The sequence below is a fragment of the Aegilops tauschii genome, chromosome 6, assembly GCF_002575655.3.
Source record: "Aegilops tauschii subsp. strangulata cultivar AL8/78 chromosome 6, Aet v6.0, whole genome shotgun sequence".
Lineage (NCBI taxonomy): Eukaryota > Viridiplantae > Streptophyta > Magnoliopsida > Poales > Poaceae > Aegilops > Aegilops tauschii.
The window spans coordinates 360,518,522-360,541,923 of NC_053040.3; positions in this window are offsets into that span (position 1 = coordinate 360,518,522).

Consider the following 23,402-nt stretch of genomic DNA (forward strand, 5'->3'; position numbering starts at 1 on the left):
TGATGGATCTGCTTGGCGTGGAACTGGCAGGCTTCACAGGACTTCACCAGGTCGGCTGCATCGTTGAGCACCGTGGGCAAGTAGAATCCGCTGCGGAATGCCTTGCCGATGAGGGTCCGCGATGACGAGTGGTGCATGTAGTCCCCACCGTGTATGTCAGTTAGCAACTCCTTCCCCTGGTCTCTGGAGATGCAACGCAGTGAAACGTCATTTCGTCGCTTCGTGTATAACTCACCGGCCCGGATGCAGTATGCCGTGGCTTGCCAGGCCACGTGCTCTGCGTCCTCCTCCTTCTCCGGCAGCGTCCCTTGCATCAGGTATTCCTTGAATTCCTTGGTCCAGCATCCCTCCTGGGGCTCGAGCGCCAAGAGTAGGTGCGCTCCTGAAGTTGGGCCACAGGCTGGGGCTCCTGTGGCAGGTGGCTGCGGGAGTTCCTCCCGAGGCTGAGCTGTCCTTGAGAGTGGTGGTGTCGCTGATGGCTTGAAGAGCTGCTCCTCAAAGACGCCAGGCTCTTGGGGCTGCCGCTTGGATGCCCTCCTGGCAATGTCGTCAGCTTCCTTGTTGGTGCCACGGGGAACGTGCTGCAACTCTAGGCCCCGAAACTGCTTCTCCATCTTGCGCACCTCCGCGAGGTATGCCTCCATGTGCTCGTCCTTTGGCTCGTACACCTTGTTGGAGAAGTTGACGAGGAGCTACGAGTCGCCCCTAACGGTGAGGCGCTTCACCCCCAGAGCTGCCGCAGCTTTCAGGCCAGCTATGAGGCCTAAGTATTCTGCGATGTTGTTGGAGACCTTCTTGCCCTGCTGAAAGTAGAGCTGCACAGCGTAGTAGAGCTTGTCCTGAGTGGGTGAGATAAGCACCGCTCCAGCCCCCGCGCCCTGGTGTGCGAAAGCACCATCGAAATACATGACCCAACCGTCAGGCGCCTCACTTCCTGGCGAGAGGGACTGATCCTCGCCTACTTCGAGCGTCGGGGCATCCATCCATTCTGCCACGAAATCAGCGAGTGCGGCTCCCTTGATGACCCTGGTAGTGCTGAACTCCAACTGGAATGCTTGCAACTCGATGTTCCACTCAACGACCCTTCCAGCAGAGTTGGGGCTCCTGAGCACTCTCTCCAATGGGTAGGTTGAGACGACCTTGATGGGGTGGCCCTGGAAGTAGTGCCGCAACTTACGCGAGGCCACCAAGAGCGCAAGTAGGAGCTTCTGAGGCATGGGATATCATGCTCTTGCGTCCCGCAACACTATGCTGACGAAATACACCGGGTGCTCGACGAGAGCTGGCGCGTTGGTGAGGCTCGTGTCTTGCGGAAGTTGGGGCGTCTCATGAGGTAGTGGAACCCCCGACGCTCGATCGCTTGTCGGGACCTCGGCGGCGTCGTCCTGCTGAGCTTGGTCCTCTGTTGATGTTGCTACGGCTCTTGCGGCACCTTCCTGGTCTTGCGTCATCTCGGCTGGTGGCGTAGCTCGGCGCGACACGCCTTTGGCTTGGTGCTCTTCCCGAACCGCCACAAGAGCCGCGCTGGCAGAGTGCAGGGTGGCAGCAAGATAAAGCACCAGGGGCTCTAGGGGCCGTGGCGCCACCATTACTGGAGGGCTGGTCAGGTATCTCTTGAGGTCTTGAAAAGCTCGGTCGGCCTCCGGGGTCCACTCGAACAGGCCCTTCTTCTTCATCAGCTTGAAGAAGGGTAGGGCACGCTCTCCCAGCTTGGAGATGAAGCGCCCCAATGCAGTCACCCGACTAGCCAGCTTCTGCATTTCCTTGAGGGTCTGCGGTGGGCTCATGTCTTCAATGGCCTTGAACTTTTCTGGGTTCGCCTCGATCCCTCTATGGGACACGAGGAAACCCAGCAGCTTGCCGGAAGGGACACCAAACACGCACTTCTCCATGTTAAGTCGCAACTTCACCTGGCGTAGGCTCGCGAAAGTCTCCTCCAGATCTTGGATCAAGGTTCTCGCCTCCCGAGACTTCACCACAATGTCGTCGACGTAGGCCTCCGCGTTTCTCCCGAGCTGCCGCACTAAGGCAATGTGCATCAACCGCTGAAAGGTCGCGCCCGCGTTATGCAGTCCGAGAGGCATGCAAGTGTAGCAGTACACCCGACACGGGGTTAGGAACGTTGTCTTCTCTACATCTTCTACCGCCATCTTGATTTGGTGATACCCTGAGAATGCATCCAGGAAGAACAGCAGGTCGCACTCGGCGGTGGGGTCGACGATCTAGTCAATGCATGGAAGCGGGAACGGATCTTGCACTACAAAAAAAATACACTTCCGTGATGATACGTGTTTGTCACAGTAGGTCACGTTTTCTGTCATGCATGTACATCCATGACAAATTTATGACAGAATTAAGATAGTCATACCTGTGCTATCGTAGAAGTGTTCCATGACATTACCAAAATTATCATCACAGAAGTGTCCACTTCCATGACGATAAATCACGCGTCACAGAAGTGCTTTCGTCAAGGGTGACCGACACGTGGCATCCACCGTAACGGAACGCCGTTAAGCTATCGGGTCTGGTTTTGGATCCAATAACCCGTTAACAGCCCCGACCAATGGGGATTTTCCACGTGTAAAATCATCATTGGCTGGAGGAAACACGTGTCGGCTCACCGTTCGGACAGATGTCATCCACTCATTGGACACAAAGTGCCTATGATACGTCGACACGTGGCACGGCCTGATAGAGGCCCATTCCTGTGAAAAGGCCGGCCCGTTTGACTTGGTCAAAAGGTGGCGGGCCGGCCCACGGCAAGCCTGTTAACGGCCTGTTCGCATATAGCCCATTTACAGCCCGCTAACCCAGGGCCCGTTTACGGCCTCTTCGAATTAGGCCCGGTAGCGTCATCTGGGCCGTCCAATATAATTCCAGCCCGTTTTAACTTCTGGCCCATGTATGGCCCATGAGGTCTTTTGGCCCATTTGAGGCCCTTAGTAACCCTCGGCCCATTAAGGGCCCGTGGTAAAACTGGCCCGTAATGAATAGTGTATCACTTTATACCCATTAACGGCCCATTATTCAGTTGGGCCGTTTCCAGCCCATTTATTCTTGGGCTCATTTCCAGCATTCGGTTACTTACGGCCCGTTACTGTCATTTTCTGCTTGTGGACCAAATTCAGCCCGTGCTTACAGTCGGCCCGTTTGTGGCCCGTTAATACGTTGGGCCGTTTTCATAGCGTCATCAAATACGGCCGATTAACGACGACCCATTATGGTCGGCCCATGAACGGACGATTCCAACTCTAGACCGTTTACGGCCATAAAGCGATACGTTATTGGCCCATGTTTGGGCAATCGATCATACGGCCCGTATAAGACCCATTGATGATACGGCCCATAGAAGGCCCATTGATGATACGGCCCGTAGAAGGCCCATTGTTTCTACGCCCCGTAGAAGGCCCATTGTTTCTACGGCCCGTAGAAGGCCCAGTGTCACTACAGTAAATATGTAGCCCATGGTTATTGTGGCCTAGTTTTAAAAAATAGGTTATTGCGGCCACTAGCAAACCACGGAAAAAGAACAGCACTGATTACAAGGAAACAAATAAAGAAGACAACAAGGAAATAAATAAGCAAGCAACTTATGCTAGGCTATCACGGCTATTACACATATTACATCCACTGGGCATCAAAGTTCACCACCAATGCAAATATAGGGAACAAAGCAGCATATCATATACACTGGTTGTCAAACTTGGCGACCAGTGCAAATAAACGCCGCAGCAAAACAAGTCCAGAACTGAAACCACTTCAGAAGATCTCAAGAAACAATATCCTGGGTACCCATAATGCTGGCAAGATGCTTAGCAAGCTTATTAACTTTCTCTTGTTTGGCGCTTAAATCCTCCAGCGCTTGTTGTTGCTCTAGAAAGTATGCATCTGAATTCTGCAGGGACTTCCTCAGTCCTTCAGCTTCCTGTCACAACACATCTGATCGATGTCTTTCAACTTGAAGCTGAGACTCAAGAAGACGAACTAATTCAGGCAGCGAGTTTGAAGAGCTTGTGCCAGCAGTAGTGGCCAGTAACTCGAACACTACATCAAGACAGGACTTCTGGGTTCTCTCACTGTCGTCAAGGTAGTTTTTATCATCTTTCTTGGAGACCAACAGGGATGTCTCACTATCTTGAACCTTATCTACATTACTTCCTTCACCATTGCATAACGGGGCACTGTTCTCCAATATTTTGTCCGCATTCTAAAAGAGAAACAAGCAGACACATCACAGGTTTACCATGTTGTATATGAAACTCATTTTGGTAAATCAGTTTAGTAGTAAAGTGCACAGGATAACAGCATGAAACAAACATATATCTATGTACCATGGTCACTTTATGGTCTATACCATTCTAGTTTTTGTTGCCAAATCAAGATAGAGACACAGTTCAAATAATATTTGTTCAAGACAAAGCAGAATAGACAGAATATAAGTGTGGGAAACTATAGACACTTGTAATGTGCATGACATGAGAACATAACTGTTTATTTAATTGAAACTGAAATCAATATAGAGCAAGTTACAACAGCAAACCAGTTAAAGAAACAAGTTTAAAACATACCTGTTGCACCATTGGAGTTTCAATTCCATCCATCAAATTTGAAAATAGTTGGTCTGAGTAAATACAGTGATGCAAGAGCAAAGGAGTATGAACCATAGCTACAGAACCTGACCTGAGAACAATTCTTCTTCTCCTTTACACGTTGAGTTGGGATTCGGAGTGGTGGTCCTCGTGCTTTGGGCACTACACTTCCCTTACTAACTGCTCGTGCATGGGTGCTCTGTGGTGGAGACGGTGCTGTGTCAACTGGAACTGGGTTACTATCTGCTGGGGTTGGGGTTAGAAGGGGTGTAGTTGGCTCACTGTCTAACTGCGTAGGGGTACAATCTGCGAGAGTCTGGGTTATGTGTGGTGGGGCTGGTTCTTGGGCAAGTGCAACCGTGGTTCTATCTGCATCAACTGGTAGCACTATCTTTTCTGAAGACCCTGTTTTTACTCCCTTTGATACTTCCATCACCCTCTCCAATTCAAGTGGCTAATAAACAAGAAAAGTAATTAAATGTATAGACATTGTATGATAGACAGGTGCAATGGATAGTGGGGAATAAAAGAGGGCATGAAATAATTCACATTTATGTTGTCTAACCAAACAGGATAGCATGACACAATTTCACATATATGATGGCTAACTAAACAGGATAGCATGATACAATTTCACATTATGATGGCTAACTAAAAAAGATGGAAATACATAGTTCAAAATATGATGACTATGTAAACAGGATGACATGATATAACTATATAATGTGTTTACTAAATAGGTTGGCATGCCGTAATTCACATGCATGTCGCCTATGGAAACATGATAGCATGATATAATTCCCGGATAGAATGACATAATTCAAAATATGATGACTTTAAACACTAAACATGATGAGATGATATAACTATATGATGTCTTTATTAAATGGGTTTCCATGCCATAATTCAGACAGATGTTGTGTGTGTAAACATGATGGCATGATATAATTCAAATATATGATTTATATAGTAAGCAAGTAAGCAGATGGCAATCCATATATGATGTAAAAACTAAGCAATGCAAGACGACATGCATGACATGGGTAATATAACCCTGCCAAGTTTGAGCATAGACCTCGGGGGGGGGGGGGGGGGGAAATAGGACTGGTCATTAGTCTCTGAATCCTCCTCTGAGGAGCTCTCTGTATCCAGCAAGATGTCTGCTTCAGCAGGTAGCATTGTCTGCTCTGAATACCTTGTTTTCACTCCAGATACTTCCATCACCGCTTCAAATGGCTGATGCACAGGAAGAGTAGTTGAATATACAAACGTTGTCGACAAATGGAACACGTAATACAAAACAATGATAGCATGATATAATTCACATACATGATGATTGGCTCAACAGCATGGCATTGCATAATTCACATATATAATGCCTTTGCAACAAGATAGCATTGCATAATTCACATATATAATGTCTTGCAACAAGATGGCAATGCATAATTCACATATATGGTAATCAGACACTAAAAAGGTGGCATTCACACAAAGCATGTCTAAACTAATCAAATGGCATCGCAATGCAAGACACCATATGCACGATATGAGCAACATAACCCTGCCAAGTTAATTAGAGCATACACCTCACGGGGGGGGGAATAGGACTGGTCATCTGTCTGTGAATCCTCCTCTGAGGATCTATCAGTAAGCAGTGAGATATGCGCTTCGTCAGATAGCATAGTCTGCTCTGAAGACCTTGTTTTCACTCCAGAATTTTGCATCACCGTGTCAAATGGCTGATGCACACGAAGAGTAGTTGAATGTACTAACATTGTTGACAAATGTAATACGTAACAAAAAAAGGATGGCCTGATATAATTCACATATAAGATGACTGGCTAAGTAGGATGGCATTGCAAAATTCACATATATGATGCCTGGCTAAACAAGATGGCATTGCATAATTCACATAAACTATGAATAAACTAAACAGATGGCATTCACACAAAGCATGTCTAAACTAAGCAGTTGACATATTTGATGTATAAAGTAAGCAATGCAAGGCACCATATGCATGATATAACCAACATCAGCATGCCAAGTTAGAGCGAAGACCTCATGGGGTAAATAGGAGTGGTCTTCTTCTTCTGAATCCCCCTCAGAACAGTTATCTTCCTCTTGATTACGATCCGAAATGGGTGGAGGGGGGCTGCCTTTGCACCCACCATGGAGCAATGTCTGCATGAAATTTTATTGCCACGCAAGGCTCGTCTCTTTTGCTCTACATGTTCAGCTCCATTGTGTACAATAACTGACATGCATAGGAATAAAACATAGTGAGATTATGTAAGGAGTGCATGCACAAATCCAGAGTGATGGTAGCAAACTGTGGATAGACCCAAAACCATTGATAGCAGGCAGATAATAGCTTTAGTTAAAAAATACAGATAATGGCTCCTTTAATGCTTGTTTGCACCCAACATGAAACTCATAGTAGACACCCGAGATTAACCAGATAGTAGACAGATAGTACTGATTGCTGCCCCAATATGTACCCCACAACCATTTAAAAACTCAAGTTTCAGCATAAGTTTGGACCTGACTCGGAGTCTAATAGGTGAACACGACGATAAAGTAGCATGTCATCATATTAAGCGATGCATAACGTAAGCAGACACGGAAGAGTGCGACCTCTCTTGCGGACCCGTGTAGTCCTTAAGGCATCTGCTCAGTTGATCATGGTAATGCAGTTGTCGTGGCTGCCGGCGGCGGGGAAGAAGATCTGAGGCGGCGAAAGACAGTCTGGAGAGCGGATCCCTGCTGTGGTAAACCCTTCCATTGTTGGAGCAGCTGAGCTGGGGTGGAACACATCACCGCAGGAGCAGGACAAACCACACAAGGTTTTCTTTGACACATATCTGTAATAGAAGTAATTGTGTAAGGGCTTGTTTGAATTTGAGGTTCTAACAATGCAGGGATAGGATATAGACAGGAATAGGGTAGGAATGCACGTGCAAAACAGAGAATTTAAAAACACAGGATTTCTGCCAATCTGGGTGTTTGGTTCACAAGAATTGGAAGATCACAGGATGCGAAGAAGCATGGTGAGATTAAGTCAAACCACAAGAAAATGTACGGTTATAATGCTATTATGCTACTATCTCTTAGTCTTGTGCTTCATGAATAGTAATTTGAAAAGGAAGACAAGTGGAAATTAAAATTCCTACGGTTTTTCTTTCAAGGAGACGCTAAAGAACAAATCCTACAGTTTTTCTTTGCTCCATTCCTTTGCACCAAATTCATGAAAAGTAGTACCATACGAAACTTTCCAATTCCTATGTATTACATTCACTTTTCCTTTCAAGCACTGGCGATTTTAGTAGGCAGGCTTGAGCAAGGAAAAGCCTACACTAAAAAAATGTTTTTGTGCTACTTCTATTACTTTGGACCCAAGCCACTTCCCTACTAGCTCAACTCCCAGGGCCATCGACAAATGCACAGCTCAAACGCACAGTGATAAATATTGATGGCGTTCACGAGAGTCCATCACGGATAGCTAAGTTGCCTGGTACCTCACTGCTTGTCATATAGTAGGATAAAATAATCGTATTTCCCGTTACTCTGTGTGCTCAGTGGACAATATATATATAACATGTAGAGTAAAAAAGATATGCAACAAGTGTACAACCTCTTTGGCGAAGCCATGTCGATCTCAGCGTGATTGGGTTGGCCAGTGAGGATGCTTCGGCTAACTTGGCTGTCGGAGGAGGGGAAGAAGATCTTAGGCGTCTGGAGATGGAGCCCGAGGTACTGCTCCGCTGTGATGGAGGGTTTCGTCGTTGGAGCAGCTCCGGTGAGTTGTATGACGCCGAGGCTGAAGCAGGACAAGAGAGACAACGTTAACCTGAGTGGAATTCTAATAGCATCAGCAATAGATGACGTAAAATACATAACCACAAAGTGCTAGATGTATACATCAGCCGCTCATATCTGAACTTAACTGTCGAAACTGAATTTAACTGTCGAAACTGAACTTACCTGTCGAAACTGAATTTTGCTGTCGAGACTGAATTTTACTGTCAAAACTGAACGCACTAGAGGTGAGGCTACACGTCAGTCAAATGACATTTTCATCTCTGGTCAGTCGATTTTGCAGCCATTGGATAAGAAATCAAGGGCCTGCAGTTCATCTTCAACCTCCACCCCCCTGAGCCGCCAGCCACCACCGGCCAAACAGCCGCCCCCCGCCGCCCGCGACCGGCGGTGCACCGCCCGCCCGCCCCGAAAACACTCCCCACCGCCGGTCCGCCGCCACCCCGGCCATCCCTGTAGCCCCCCCCCCCCCCCCCGTGCAGAGCTTTTTCTCCGGCGATCCCCACGCCACCGCCCCACCACGGCCGGCGACCATCGCCCCCACCCTGAACCATAAGATAGATAGTGGGGTACCTCTCCGGCGAGCCCCCTCGCCGCTGCGGGTGGTTCTTCCTTAACTCCGGCGAGCCCCCCACCCCCTGAAAACGGACTGACCCAAAAGTCGACTCAATCGACTGAAGGGTAGCTAAATCGAAGCAGCATCGCAAGCGAGAGCAAGAGCGAGAGCAGCAGCTCAAGCTAGAGCAGACCAGGCAGGGGACCGAGAGCAAGAGCAGAGCAGCAACGCGAGCGAGAGCTAAAGCAGCAGCAGCTCCTACTGATGTGGACGTCGCCGTGGAGGAACTGGCCGGCGATGCCGCCATGGATGGAGTCACGCCGTGTCGGCTCGGGACCTAGCGCCGGCAGCACCGTGAGATCGAATCAAGAAGAAAATGCGGCGATTAGTGTACAACCCCTTTGATGGCGCCGATGAGGCCGCAGCTTCATCCGAGGAAACGGTGATGATGATGCTCTTCAGGTGGTGCAGGTGAAGACGGTGGTGTGGGAATGGAGGTGGCGCGAAAGACGAGGGGAACATCGGGGCAGCTCCTTTGAGGTGGAGGACGGGGTGGCTGAACCGGCGGGACGACCAGATCGACGACGGATCCTCATCTGGTATGGTGGGTGAGGGACGTCGAGGTGTTGTTGTGGACGACGTCATCGGGGAAGAGGCTCCGGCTGGGTGGCGGACGGAGGAGGGTGTGGGGCTTCGCGGAGTTTGCCGGCCTCGGTGTACGAATGGGTGGGCGGATGGGATGGGAGTGGGGAACCATGGCTTAGGGACGCGCTTGTCCGAAATGTGGGGTAAGTTATGAAAGTACCCCCACCGATTTGAGGCGGTTCTTTCGGTTCAGGGGTATCACGGGCATTTCGCGTGTCGGGATTTCACAGGAGGTGGGAGTTTTCGCGCGCGTTGTAATTTCAGAATAGCAAGGCGCGGGTTGAGATGGAGGGAGTTGTCGGAGCACAACGAGACAAAGATATATCTTAAATATTTCGGGCTAACAAGGCGCGGGTTGAAATTTCCGGACAAGCCTAACATGTATTGTACCAAATCAATTCGCACTACAAATGTCATTCAAAACATTGAATTCATGTTATGGTCAATTAAAATATTTTGCTACGTGTATAATGCATGCAACCTAGTACTCAAATGAATGTTTTTGTGCATTCCAAACGTATATACTACCGCTTCAATATGAACTAAATTTGAATAAGTTTCTCGATTTGAATAAGATCTACAATAATGATTGTTGTGAAGTCAAAGCATTTTAATTTGTTTCACTGTTTTAATAAGATCTACAATAATCATTATTGTCAAGTTAAACCATCGTTTGTGTATTATCTTCACAGCACACCACATGATTAGTCTCGAGTTACATATGAACTATGTGTACTATATGAACTCGAACTCGATTTTTTGAATCCACTTTATGTTGATTTCAAATCATAATACACTTCAAGCTCTAACTAGATCTTCACAAACTAAACCATGTCTCATATGTATAATGTGTTTATCACATTATGTATGGTGCCCCGCCCCCTACGCCTACAAGTATTTAGATGTGAGTTGCAAACACCACACATTACCACAAATTCAAATAAAATGTGAGAATGTTCGATATATAGTATTGTTTAGATTGTTCTATATTTTGTTGTAAGCTGCAAATGCCACACATTATCACAAATTCAAATAAAATGTGAGATTGTTCGATGTATTGTATGGTTTAGATTGTTCGACATTTAGCTGTGAGTTGCAAACGCCATGCATTATCACTTTATGGTATAACATGTGCAAAACCACAACACGCGTATCACCGCTATATTCATGCATGCATATGTTTAAAACACTATGATCTCCTATTCAAATATATGAATCCACTTTCATATCAAATTATGATCTTTGTTAGTCTCTTACAACCACACAATCCTCTAACCTTTGTAGCTACCACTAACTTTATTTCGTGCATGCACACGCCCTCCTCGCCCTCCCCCTCCCTCAGCATTCTATCCATCACGCACATTCATTTTTTTCTTTAGGTCGTTCTCCCACAGTCTCCACAACTCCTTTCTGACACACACCGATCGATAAGCCTCTCCAGCGATGTCTGCCTACAACATACACACGCACCTTCAATCTCCTCCTTTATGTGTCCTTGCCTCGTGTCTCTCATACGGTCCCACACACGTGTAAACTCTCGCCCCTCTTTTCATCGATCTCACAACCGCACACTCCTCCCCCTATCTAGCTAGTAGTTGGGCCTCTCGCACCACCTCCTAGCTCCATTCTCTCTGTCTATCCGTCTCGCCGGGCCTTATTTGCCTCTAACAAATGGACGTACACCGACTGATCTCCCGGTATACATATATCTAGCTAGGTCCTTATAACTCGTTTTTTCCCACGCGTCGATCGATCTACCTCATTAGTTATGTCTCTCCCTTCCTCCGACAAACAACAATTGATCTACCGATCTAGTTAGGTTTGCTTACCAAACACATGGTTCCCCTTCATCATTCATGGATGTGTCCCGACAGATCTATCACACATAGGCACACACAGAAACACATCCCCACTCTTATTGATAATATTGCAGCTCCACCCTCAGTTTGTCTAGTATGCCTCTCCCACCATCTTCGAGAAGCAATTCCATCACCCATCCAGCACTCTACCCCTCTCCCTCCCTCTCTCTCTCCTCTCTCTCTCTGTCCCATCCTATTTACCGTCCTTCAGTTATGTATGGATGTCGACCGATCTCCCTAAAGACATAGCTGGGTCTCTCCTTCTCAACACATATACGAGTCGTTCTACCTCTATAGTTAGGCCTCTGCCTACCCCTCCCCCACCCCCTTGCACACACACACACTGATCCATCGAGCGCTCTAGTCATGTCTCCCTGCCACACACAAACTTGACCTGTGCCCTCTGACGTTCTGGTAGCTAGGTCAGTCGCCCTATATCTTTGACTTGCACACACAGACAATTTCGATGGCTCTCTTCATCGATCTCACACCCACCCACTTGATCCTCTCTTCGACTCTATCGATATCTATGACCCCTCCCTCTCGTCTCGTGGATCGCTGACCCTCTATATATGATATGGATAGGCCTCCATTTCACACACATTGCATGCAATTTTTTTTTGAGATGTCATCAACACATATTCCCACAAATACATTCACGAAATCAACCCCCCCCCAAAACAAAAAACACTCACGAACGCACAAGCCATTTGTTTAGGTTTGTATCTCTCACACACACCCACATAGGTGGGGGACGTGCACGAAGAGAAGAGGCGCACGCACGACGCACGTACTCCCGTCTCTTTCCCAACCACACCCGCGCGGGTACACGATGGAGCTCATTTCTGTACAAAAAGGCTGCCCACGTGGTAATTTGACACGTGTACTGGTTGTCCACTAGATGGAGGGAGGATCGTCTACCACGAGTGAACAAACAAATTGCGACTTGACGCGTTATGTTAAAAAAGAGGCAAATCATGTGGGGCCTACCTTAGAGGCAAGGCTCTATACATTGGAGTACTTCTGATGTGTCCCGTCAACTCGCAGAACAAGGAGAAGCTTGCTTAGTATGCCATCTCCCCCGCCCACGGGCGCGGTGCTCGCATGATGAGGTGAAGCTTGCTTACTATGCCTTACGCCCGCTCCCTCGCCCACGCGCGCGGTGGCTCACAGGACGAGGAGAAATTTTACTAGTACTCCCTCCATTTACTCCTCGTCCCTACCTTGGTTAGAGAGATTATCATATTATTTGGAATATATGTCCTTTACTAGATTTCAATACGAACTACTAGTACATACTCCAAACACTGATGTATATAGACGTATTTTAGAGTGTAGATTCACTCATTTTGCTCTATATGTAGTCCATATTGAAACGGACGTAATAGTACGCACTCTCCCTCGCCCCTCGACACGTGGTGGACGTGCAACAATTCATTCGGTCTCATATAGCTAGAACGATATATACTGCAGTACCATTATTGCTTGACTTCCCGAAGAGGCGAAGAGCCAATCGCAAGGTTAATAGTTTGGAGATGCCAAGCGCAAGGTTTATAGGAGAATGAGTAGTAGGTGCCCCGTTAATAAAGTTTTTTTTCTTCAGTGGCACGTACGCAATATAAATAGGTTCATATGGAGAGAAAAGGAAACCGCTCCACTATATACATAGGCAGGACGAGCCTACACGGTTGCTTGCTGGGGTTGCTCTCTTCAGTTTTCACACTCTCTCGCACAAAACCACTGTGGCCACATCTCTAACATCCCGGTGGATCACATCCGCCGGGGGAAGGGGTGGATGCTTAGTGTAGATGCGGTCACCGTCGCCGACGGCAAAAACCCACTGTCGGCACATCCCGATCAGGGGTCCCCGCCATTCTCTCTCACAAAGCCGGTGAGGTTGCCTTCGTCCATTGCTCACTGCCACGACGTGGGTAGTTGCCTCCTCCCGCTGCCCTCCTCTAGGTTGAGCTACGTCCCGACATCCCTCAGGTACAACTCCCTTTACAGCCGGCTTGCACCACTGCTCCAGCTGCCCACATCACTCCATGTGGATATTTCTCTACTTCTTTGCCCCGCACATACCTCTACTGGCTTCTACGTACTCTATTTGTGATGAGTTTATGTCTCATCAACTAGTCCTGGTAATCTTATTCTAATCACGCTTCTTCAATTTCTTTGCCACAGGGATGCTCATCTTGATTTTGGTGAAACTGCACAAAATGATCCGATGGTCAAAGGGTTGCAAACTTCATTTCTTAGGAAGCGCCAACGTTGCCAGCAAATTAAAGCCTGGTTAGGGTTTATGGTTCAAGGGCTAGAGACTACATGGATCGTTTTTTTCTTTAGCTATCTCTATTTCAATGGCTAGGGACTGCATGAGTAGTAGTAGTACTGTACGCCTTACGCCCGCTCCCTCGCCCACGCGCGTGGTGGCTCGTAGGACGAGGAGAAAATTTTACTACTCCCTCCGTTTACTCCTCGTCCCTACTACCTTGGTTAGAGAGATTCTCATATTGTTTGGAATATATATGTCCTTTAGTAGATTTCAATATGAACTACTAGTACATACACCAAACACTGATGTATATAGACGTATTTTAGAGTGTAGATTCACTCATTTTGCTCCGTATGTAGCATAAAGTTGAGACACTTATTTTGGAACGGAGGGAGTACATATTTGCTATGATATGTCAATCATTGAGATGCAATAGCATGCATGTTAGTCTCCTTTGTATTTGATGAAATGTTGCAACGGGAAACCTTGGACGCAAGATACATGTAACAGAAGCTGGAAGCTTCATAGCATTGTACTATCTCGCTAATAAATTATAGTACGTACTATACAGGTACTTCCTCCGTTCCTAAATATAAGTCTTTGTAGAGATTTCACCTTGAACCACATACGGATGTATATAGATGCATTTTAAGTGTAGATTCATTCATTTTGTTCCATATGTAGTCCACCTAGTGGAATCTCTACAAAGACTTATATTTAGGAACGGAGGGAGTACTATGTAAAGAGTAAGGTATCGCACGGTGTCCAGAAAATATGGTGATAGTGTGAGGTGGGCCATGTAATCATTGAGCCTGCGTGTTTTCACTGCTCTTGCACTCCTCCACCGTAAGAATGGAGAAAATTGTAATCTAGTAGTACCTCCTTTCGCCGAAAGCGTGGGACATCCAGCAGTCCTACCACCTCAGTAATAATGACCAATGAGCCGTCAAATCACATAGACCTAGCAGTAAGTTGGACGGACGAAGCAACCATCACTCTTGAATCCACTTCTCCCTTCAACGCAGGCGCCAGTGAGAGGTCGCATCCACTCTGCTCAGGCATGAATGTGGCACCGATTCTTTGGAGCGGCGCTGACCGTTTTGGGCGGGAAGCGCGCGCGGGCGATGGAGGGGCTTTGGGTGGGCCAGGCTGGTCAGGAGCGGGCGTGGCAGTTGTCCGCCTGTCCCTACCGGACGCCCGGAAACGAGAGGATGCACCGACTCTCGCGGCTAAAATCGTACACTACACACCATGGAGCGCAACTACGCGTTGATCAGTCAAGAAATCAAAGTCGGCTTGCATGCGAGTTAATACGCGGCCCTACATGGTAGCTAAAACGGCATCTCTTAGTTGTTTGGTTTAATTGTTGCGTTTAGAGACAGAAATCAGGGCTTTGATTCGAGGAATGACCGGTCAAGTTTCTCCTTCTCCTCCAATCTACTTGCACCTTGGTCCCGCTGCACCTTCTAATGTGACTTATTACACCTAGACGGAGGGAGTCGTACGAGATACGGTGGCACACTGACTTAGGTCGAATACAAGTGCCCAAAATTGTGTGCATGTTATAATAAGGATTCACTTAAAATAGTATGTGAGCGAACAGAGGGATCAATTGGACAGTGTTCCCGAGCAGTAGCGAGATGTGTGAGGTAAGATACACCGCTGGCGCTTTTAATTTTTCTTATTAATTTGTTTGTTTCACCCTCTGACTGGTGGGACCCAACGTACTACGTGGAGAGAGGTAAGGTGACTAAGGCTGCATTATTTCTGCACCACTGTGGATAGTCTTACCACCAAAGCCACATGACACGATTATGATTTAAATCCCAATGACTCCCACACACAAAAAAACACGGCATGCTTGTCACACGAATGCAGGAATGTATAAAAGGTTATTTTCCTCTCGTTGAACATAACGGGAGGGTTGTGTAGCTGGTTAGCCTGTTCGCTCATCAAACTTGAGGTCTCGGGTTCGATAACTACACTTGAGCATAATTCGTGCCAGGAGGATTCTTTGACTGGTCAAAATGGATGGATACGGAGCTATACGATCTCATAGTGACCGTATAATCACCTCGTCACGTATAAGCTGCAGCCTCGGTGCTTGTTTTCTAGGGTTTGCACTCTTCACACACTCTCCAGTATATATATACACGCTGGAGACTCAGCGCTTGTAGTTGCTCTCTTCACACTCTCTCACCCTCTCCAGATCTAAACAAGACTTCGTTGGCCTCTCTCTCTCCCCTCACTGCTGGTCTGCTTGTAGTTGCTCTCTTCACACTCTCAACCTCTCCAGATCTAAACAAGACTTCGTTGGCCTCTCTCTCTCCCCTCACTGCTGGTCAAAGAGCAGGCAGGATCCGTCTGCCGGGAAGGGAAGGAGGCTTAACGCTGTCGCCATCAGCAAGGGAGGGAATCCACTACCGGTGCAGCTGTTCACTTTCACCCAGCGGCGGCGCGGGAGGGCCTTCGACCCCTTATTCTTCGCCATCGTACATAGTGTGGGTCGAACGGCCTCCAGTCGCCCACCAAACCACACTCCAAGAACCTTAAGGTATAATTTACTTATTCCACATGCATTGCTCTAGCTGCATGTGGGCTTTTTCCGCTTCTGCACTCGAATCTAGGTGTTGGATCAAACAGGAAAGTAGTGGGGAAAGTTGTATACCATGAATCTAGGACGTGGTTAAAAGAGAAAAGGAATGGGGGAAAGTAGTGGGAAAAGTTGTATAGCATGAATCTAGGACGTGGTTCAAAAAGGAAAGGAAGGGGGAAAGTTGTATCGCATGAATCTAAGACGTGGTTCAAAGAGGACAGGAATGGGGGAAAGTAGTGGGGAAAGTTGTATAGCATAAATCTAGGATGTGGTTCACAGAAGAAAGGAAGTGGGGAAAGTACTAGTACAGACTGGCTATCCAGCACCTACGTTGGTCGAAAAGGGAAAACAATGACAAACGCAGTACGCACATCTGTAACGAAATGACCTTTTCTTTTGGGGGACAAGGCTGTAGAGTTTGAGCAGGACTAGATTTGCTGCGCCCACATAGGGAATGGTGTCTAAAGATAACAAAACTGGGACCAACACAAATATTGCTCCTTGGTTGCTTGTTCTTTGTTGCAACAGACTGTGCATCACCCTAGTACATAGGTAGATGCAGATGGTGCTGGTGCGTCCACGGTCCCGTGCAACTCTTTAGCTGTTGTTAATCTAAGGCCATGTTTGGTTAAAAACTCCCTAGTCCCTACCTGCTTGGTTCCAGGGACTAAACATGGACTAGAGGTTATTAAATGACATGCTAAAAGACCATGTTACCCCTAGTAATGAACTAATAGAGACAAGGTGCGATGCGTGGCAGGGGCAACTGTTGGAAAAAGTCCCAAAAAGACTCTCCCTCGGGGTCTTCTTTCTTTAGTCCCAAATGCCCACTTTTAGTCACTAAAAGTCCCTCCTGTTTCGTTTAGATGGGACTGACACGGAGTTTTTTTATTTCCTTCACCAAAATGTCCCTGTAAACAAGCACCCTCTAATAATGCCGCTGGAAAATTGATGCAATGCCACAGTTAAAAGCAAATTACATGTTTAACAAATTTTATTGTTAATATAATCTCTCTGTTAATATTAATCAATGCCACCGTTTGAGAAATGCTACTGTCTTGCTTTCTTTCCCATTTAGATAAGGTAGATGCTTCTTTTTGTTGGCTTCTGTGTCATCCACCGTTATTGACCACTAGTTGTTTCCTTTGCACCTCTGTGTAAACAGGGTTATCTACTTCACCTCGTTGCCATTGTGACCTTTTGTTGCACTGCACAAAACACTTTTGTTTTAAGAGTGTTTTGTGCAGTTCAACCAAAATGTCACACCGACAACGTTGCTTGATTGCTTGATCTTAGTGGAACTGCACAAGAGATCTTACTTTCTATCCGTGTTGGCAAATTTGGTTCAGATCTTCTTCTTGTGAGTTGTTTGAATTTCGCGTCATGAGAGGTCAGTACTAGCCTTCTTTCACATGATTCTGCAGTGTGCTTTCATATGTTGTGCTACTTGTACGGTAATGTTGCTTGATTTTAGTGAACTGCACAAATGGAGACAAGACTTCCAATCTGTATGTGCACCGCAATATCCCATTGAGGTAAGATAAGGATATTTCACAATTGTTGGCCTGTATTTTGCCACTTTCATCAGAAAATTAATGTCATTGTTCAGTGCTATACTTGTGCAACCTAATTGACATGCCAAATCTTACATTGAAGGCGAAGCTTGTCTGTTATTGAACCAAGTGATGAAGGGGAAGAACAAGCGAAAGAAGAAAAAAAATCAACTCCTGGTGCTGTAATGAAGCACTGGAATTGTGATGACACAAGTAATGATATAGTTTTGCATCTTAATTTATTGCTATGGCTAGAACGAGCAATTGTTTTGCACTGATTTGATGCCACTCTTAATGTAATACGTAATTATCTCTACTTGTGCAAACAGGGATCTTCTTTGAAGATACCATATATTTTAGTGGAACTTCACAAGAAGATGTTGGAAACATTAATCTAATCGAGGAGTATATAGTAAGCATGGCCACCACAGTAGATAGCAACAGATGGTTCTGGAGAAGTGCTTCATCTGCATGCTCTACACAATAAGCCTCCTGACAAAGGTTGGTACTCGCCCATTCATTCCATCCATATGATTGAGCTTTGTCATCACTATTGGTGTTGTGCTACTGTTTACATACTGTCATCAAAAAGTGGTATTGTCCTTGAGAAGTGCTTCATCTGTGCTATTTTAAATATTTCCTTTCCTTTTTTTGAGCAAACAGGAATGCTAGCATTTAGTTATCCTCTTGTCTTTGCACAACAGGATCATCCTCCTCTGAAGAAGAATATGGAGTACGTGAAGTGACTAGTTCCGATTATGCCAGGATGAAGAAGCCCTGTCTATCTTCTCATCAGAAGGAGCAGTTGAAGGATGGTTACATTACCCCCACAAGACCAAACTAACTTCAGCTCAGAAGGACTGACAAATCTCCATTTTCTTGCTCTGATGTGTGAGCACTGTAGAGTTTTTCTTGAGCGATGTAGAGTTTTCTTGAGCAATGTTTAGCCCAGATATTAATTTTTCTCCTCTGAACAACAACGAAAACATCGATGCAGCTATTAATTGGGCGGGTTGTGGCCCGTCTAGCCCAGGCCAGATATCCAGCCCAGATATTAATTTTTTTCAAGCTGAAAATGGCTAGCCTAGCTATACTTTTTTTTAGGAATACCCAGGCAAGGTCAAGTTGTTATTCTCCGCCCCGCTGGGCTGCAAATCTTTCCTAGGAGGGATGCATTAGGCTTAACAAGAAAATGGGCTTTAGGAACTAATAAATGGGATGTAATTATAAAAGTTGGGCAATAACTATAAAAAATGCACCAAACATGTAATTATTTTATAAAATATTATTTTTGGATATGGAAAATCTTAATTTCATTAATTGTTGCGAGCGCAATGTTTCGTTGGATTTTTATGTAATATAAATTTATATTGAAATTGTATTTAATCTGACTAGAAATTTCGGGATACAAATATTTCGGATCCCATCAAAATGTGGGAAATTTTATTGAATTGTGTTTTGAACGGTTGGTTGAAATGGGCTGTACTTTTGACAAACTTATAGTCAACACACGGTTCTAGCATGCAGTGGCCGTTGGATGTCTATCCAACGGATGCCGTGCTTCTTCTTCAATCTCGGATATTCTAGCTTCACCCGTAGAAAAAATGATTCCTCCCCCTGACATCTGGGGCGCACCATTTCGGAAGCTGACCTGTGGGCCTACTAAGTTGACGCGTACCAAGGGCCTTGTCAACTTAGTCAATATAAACGATTCTAGCTGCAGTGACCGTACGATGTCCATCCAACAGCTGTCGTGCTTCTTCAACCTCTGGTCTTCTTGCTCTAGCCGCCCAAAGCAGCGCCCGTCGTGCCGCCTGCTCCTGCCTCCCGTGGCCGGCTGTGCTGCTGAGAAGGCCTCACCGCCCCCTACTACTCCCACCGCTGGCCAGGGCATCCCTCCACTCACCCACACCCCCTGTTATTCTGCGGCGACGGCAGCCTCACACCGCAGCCAAACCAGTGAACCCTCGTACTCCTCTCCACGTGGGCATCCACTGCCGCATCTTCCCCGGATCCATGTCGTCCCCTTCCTAGGCCTCGCTGTCGTCCACCGCCCTGGTGCTCTCGGCGCGGCGTGGTCAACATGGTCAAGGAACGACTTCCATCGGAAGAGTACTGTACATGGACAGGCTGATAGCTGGGTCCACGACAGCCGCAAGGAAGTGCCTCCTTATTACGCGGAAAATAATTATTCCTCCACCTGACAGCAGGGACCCACCGGACGGGCCACCGTTTTTGGCAAAAAAAAATTCCCCCCTCACTGCTGGGACCCACCGGACGGGCCAACGTATTTCGCGAAAAAACGTCCCCCCCCGCTGTCAGCTCGGACCCACCGGAGGTGCCTCCTTATTATGCACAAAAAATGAATACTCCCCCTGCTAGTTGGACCCACCTTGGTGGGAGGCTGACTTGTGGGCCTACTAAGTTGACGGGGACGGCGTGCTTTGTCAACTTAGTCAATATGAACGATTCTAGCTCGAGTGACCGTACGATGTCCATCCAACGGCCGTAGTGCTTCTTCAACCTCTGGTCTTCTTGCTCCAGCCGCCCAAAGCAGCGCCGGTCGTGCCGCATGCTCCTGCCTCCTGTGGCCGGCTGTGCTGCCGCAGAGGCCTCACCGCCCCCTACTATTCCCACCGCTGGCCACGCCCTGCAGCGACGGCAGCCTCACACCGCAGCCGAACCAGTGAACCCTCGTACTCCTCTCCGCGCGGGCTTCCACTGCCGCGTCTTCCCCGGCTCCGCATCGTCCCCTTCCTAGGCCTCGCCGTCGTCCACCGCCCTGGTGCTCTCGGCGCGGCGTGGTGAACGTGGTCAAGGAACGACTTCCATCGGAAGAGTACTGTATGTGGAGAGGCTGACAGCTGGGTCCACGACGGCCACAAGGAAGTGCCTCCTTATTACGCGCAAAATAATTATTCGTCCACCTGACAGCAGGGACCCACCGGACAGGCAACTGTATTTCGCAAAAAAAACGTTTCCCCTGACTGCTGGGACCTTTGATGACCCACAAGTATAGGGGATCTATCGTATTCCTTTCGATAAGTAAGAGTGTCGAACCCAACGAAGAGCAGAAGGAAATGATAAGCGGTTTTCAGCAAGGTATTCTCTGCAAGCACTAAAATAATAGGTAACAGATACTTTTGTGATAGGATAATTTGTAACGAGCAACAAGTAACAAAAGTAAATAAAGTGCAGCAAGCTGGCCCAATCCTTTTTGTAGCAAAGAACAAGCCTGGACAAACTCTTATATAGAGAAAAGCACTCCCGAGGACACATGGGAATTATCGTCAAGCTAGTTTTCATCACGTTCATATGATTCGCGTTTGGTACTTTGATAATTTGATATGTGGGTGGACCGGTGCTTGGGTGCTGCCCTTGCTTGGACAAGCATCCCACTTATGATTAACCTCTATTGCAAGCATCCGCAACTACAACAAAAGTATTAAGGTAAACCTAACCATAGCATGAAACATATGGATCCAAATCGGCCCCTTACGAAGCAACGCATAAACTAGGGTTTAAGCTTCTGTCACTCTAGCAACCCATCATCTACTTATTACTTCCCAATGCCTTCCCCTAGGCCCAAATAATGGTGAAGTGTTATGTAGTCGACGTTCACATAACACCACTAGAGGATAGACAACATACATCTCATCAAAATATCGAACGAATACCAAATTCACATGACTACTAATAGCAAGACTTCTCCCATGTCCTCAGGAACAACCGTAACTACTCACAAAGCATATTCATGTTCATAATCAGAGGGGTATTAATATGCATAAAGGATCTGAACATATGATCTTCCACCAAATAAACCAACTAGTATCAACTACAAGGAGTAATCAACACTACTAGCAACCTACAGGTACCAATCCCAGACTTGGAGACAAGAATTGGATACAAGAGATGAACTAGGGTTTGAGAAGAGATGGTGCTGGTGAAGATGTTGATGGAGATTGCCCTCTCCCAATTAGAGGAGCATTGGTGATGGCGATGGCGATAATTTCCCCCCTCCCGGAGGGAAGTGTCCCCGGCAGAACAGCTCTGCCGGAGCCCTAGATTGGTTTCGCCTCGTGGCAGCGGAGTCTCGTCCCGAAAGGTTGCTTATGATTTTTCTTCGGACGAAAGACTTCATATAGCAGAAGATGGCCACCGGAGGGCCAACAGGGGGCCCATGAGGCAGGGGCACGCCCTGGGGGATAGGGCGCGCCCCCACCCTCGTGGCCAGGTGGGGCCCCCCTGACGTACTTCTTCCGCTCAATATTTTTTATTATTTCCAAAAATAACTTTGGAGTTTCAGGACTTTTGAACTTGTGCAGAATAGGTCTCTAATATTTGCTTCTTTTCCAGCCTAGAATTCCAGCTGCCAGCATTCTCCCTCCTTATGTAAACCTTGTAAAATAAGAGAGAATAGGCATAAGCATTGTGACATAATGTGTAATAACAGCCCATAATGCAATAAATATCGATATAAAAGCATGATGCAAAATGGACGTATCAACCTACTAGCTACATCTTCGCACGCAAGGCAGTGCGTCCGAGCAAAAAAAAAACGATTCGCCCCCCTGACTGCTAGGACCCACCAGCTACATCTTCGCAGGCAAGGAAGTGCCTGACAATCGGGACCCACCTGGCCGAAGCGTACGTAGCATTGTCGTTCTGGTCGCGAACATGTACGTACATACTGGTCGATGTAGAGGCACGCACGTGTCGTAGTAGAGGCGCGCACGTAGCATGTACACGTAGGTACAACGGCCAGTGTGCAAGAAAGAAAATACAGAGACGTACGTACATACGGGCAGGGTCTCGAACGCCTACTCGTGCATACGTACGGCCAGGGCTCGTGGACATGGCTGGGTCGGAATGGAGAAACATCGTCGTCGTCGTGTTCATGGGGAGCCAACCGGCTGGGTCGGAACGGAATGCGTCGTCGTGTTCATCGGGAGGGCTTGGACGGAACAGCCGATGGAAACGAGGCCTGGCGTACCGCAGAACGGAGGAAACGGCCTTGTGTTCGACCGGCCATGGTCGAAATGGGATCCTGTTCATCGGGAGGGGTCTGGCATACCGCAAAACGGTGGAAACGGACCTCCTACGGTCGAAACGGGGTCCTGTTGATCGGGAGGGGTGTGGCGTACCGCAAAAACGGAGGAAACGGACTTGTGTTGGAGCGCTACGGTCGAAATGGGGGTCCTGTTCATCGGGAGGGGTATGGCGTACCGCAAAACGGGACTCCACGGGACACTGTTCATCTCCACCGTCGACCCCCTCCTGCCTCCACGGGCTACTGTTCATCCACCGTTGACCTCCTCCAGCCTCCACCTGCGACTGTTCATCCACGGGCTCCTGTTCATCCAGCCTCCACTGCACGCTACTCCACTGGCTACTGTTCAACCAGCCCTCTCCATGGGCTCCTGTTCAACCACCCCTCCACGGGCTACTGTTCATCCAGCCCTCCGCCATCTACTGTTCATCCTGCCCTCCACGGGGTGGTCCTGTTCATCCAG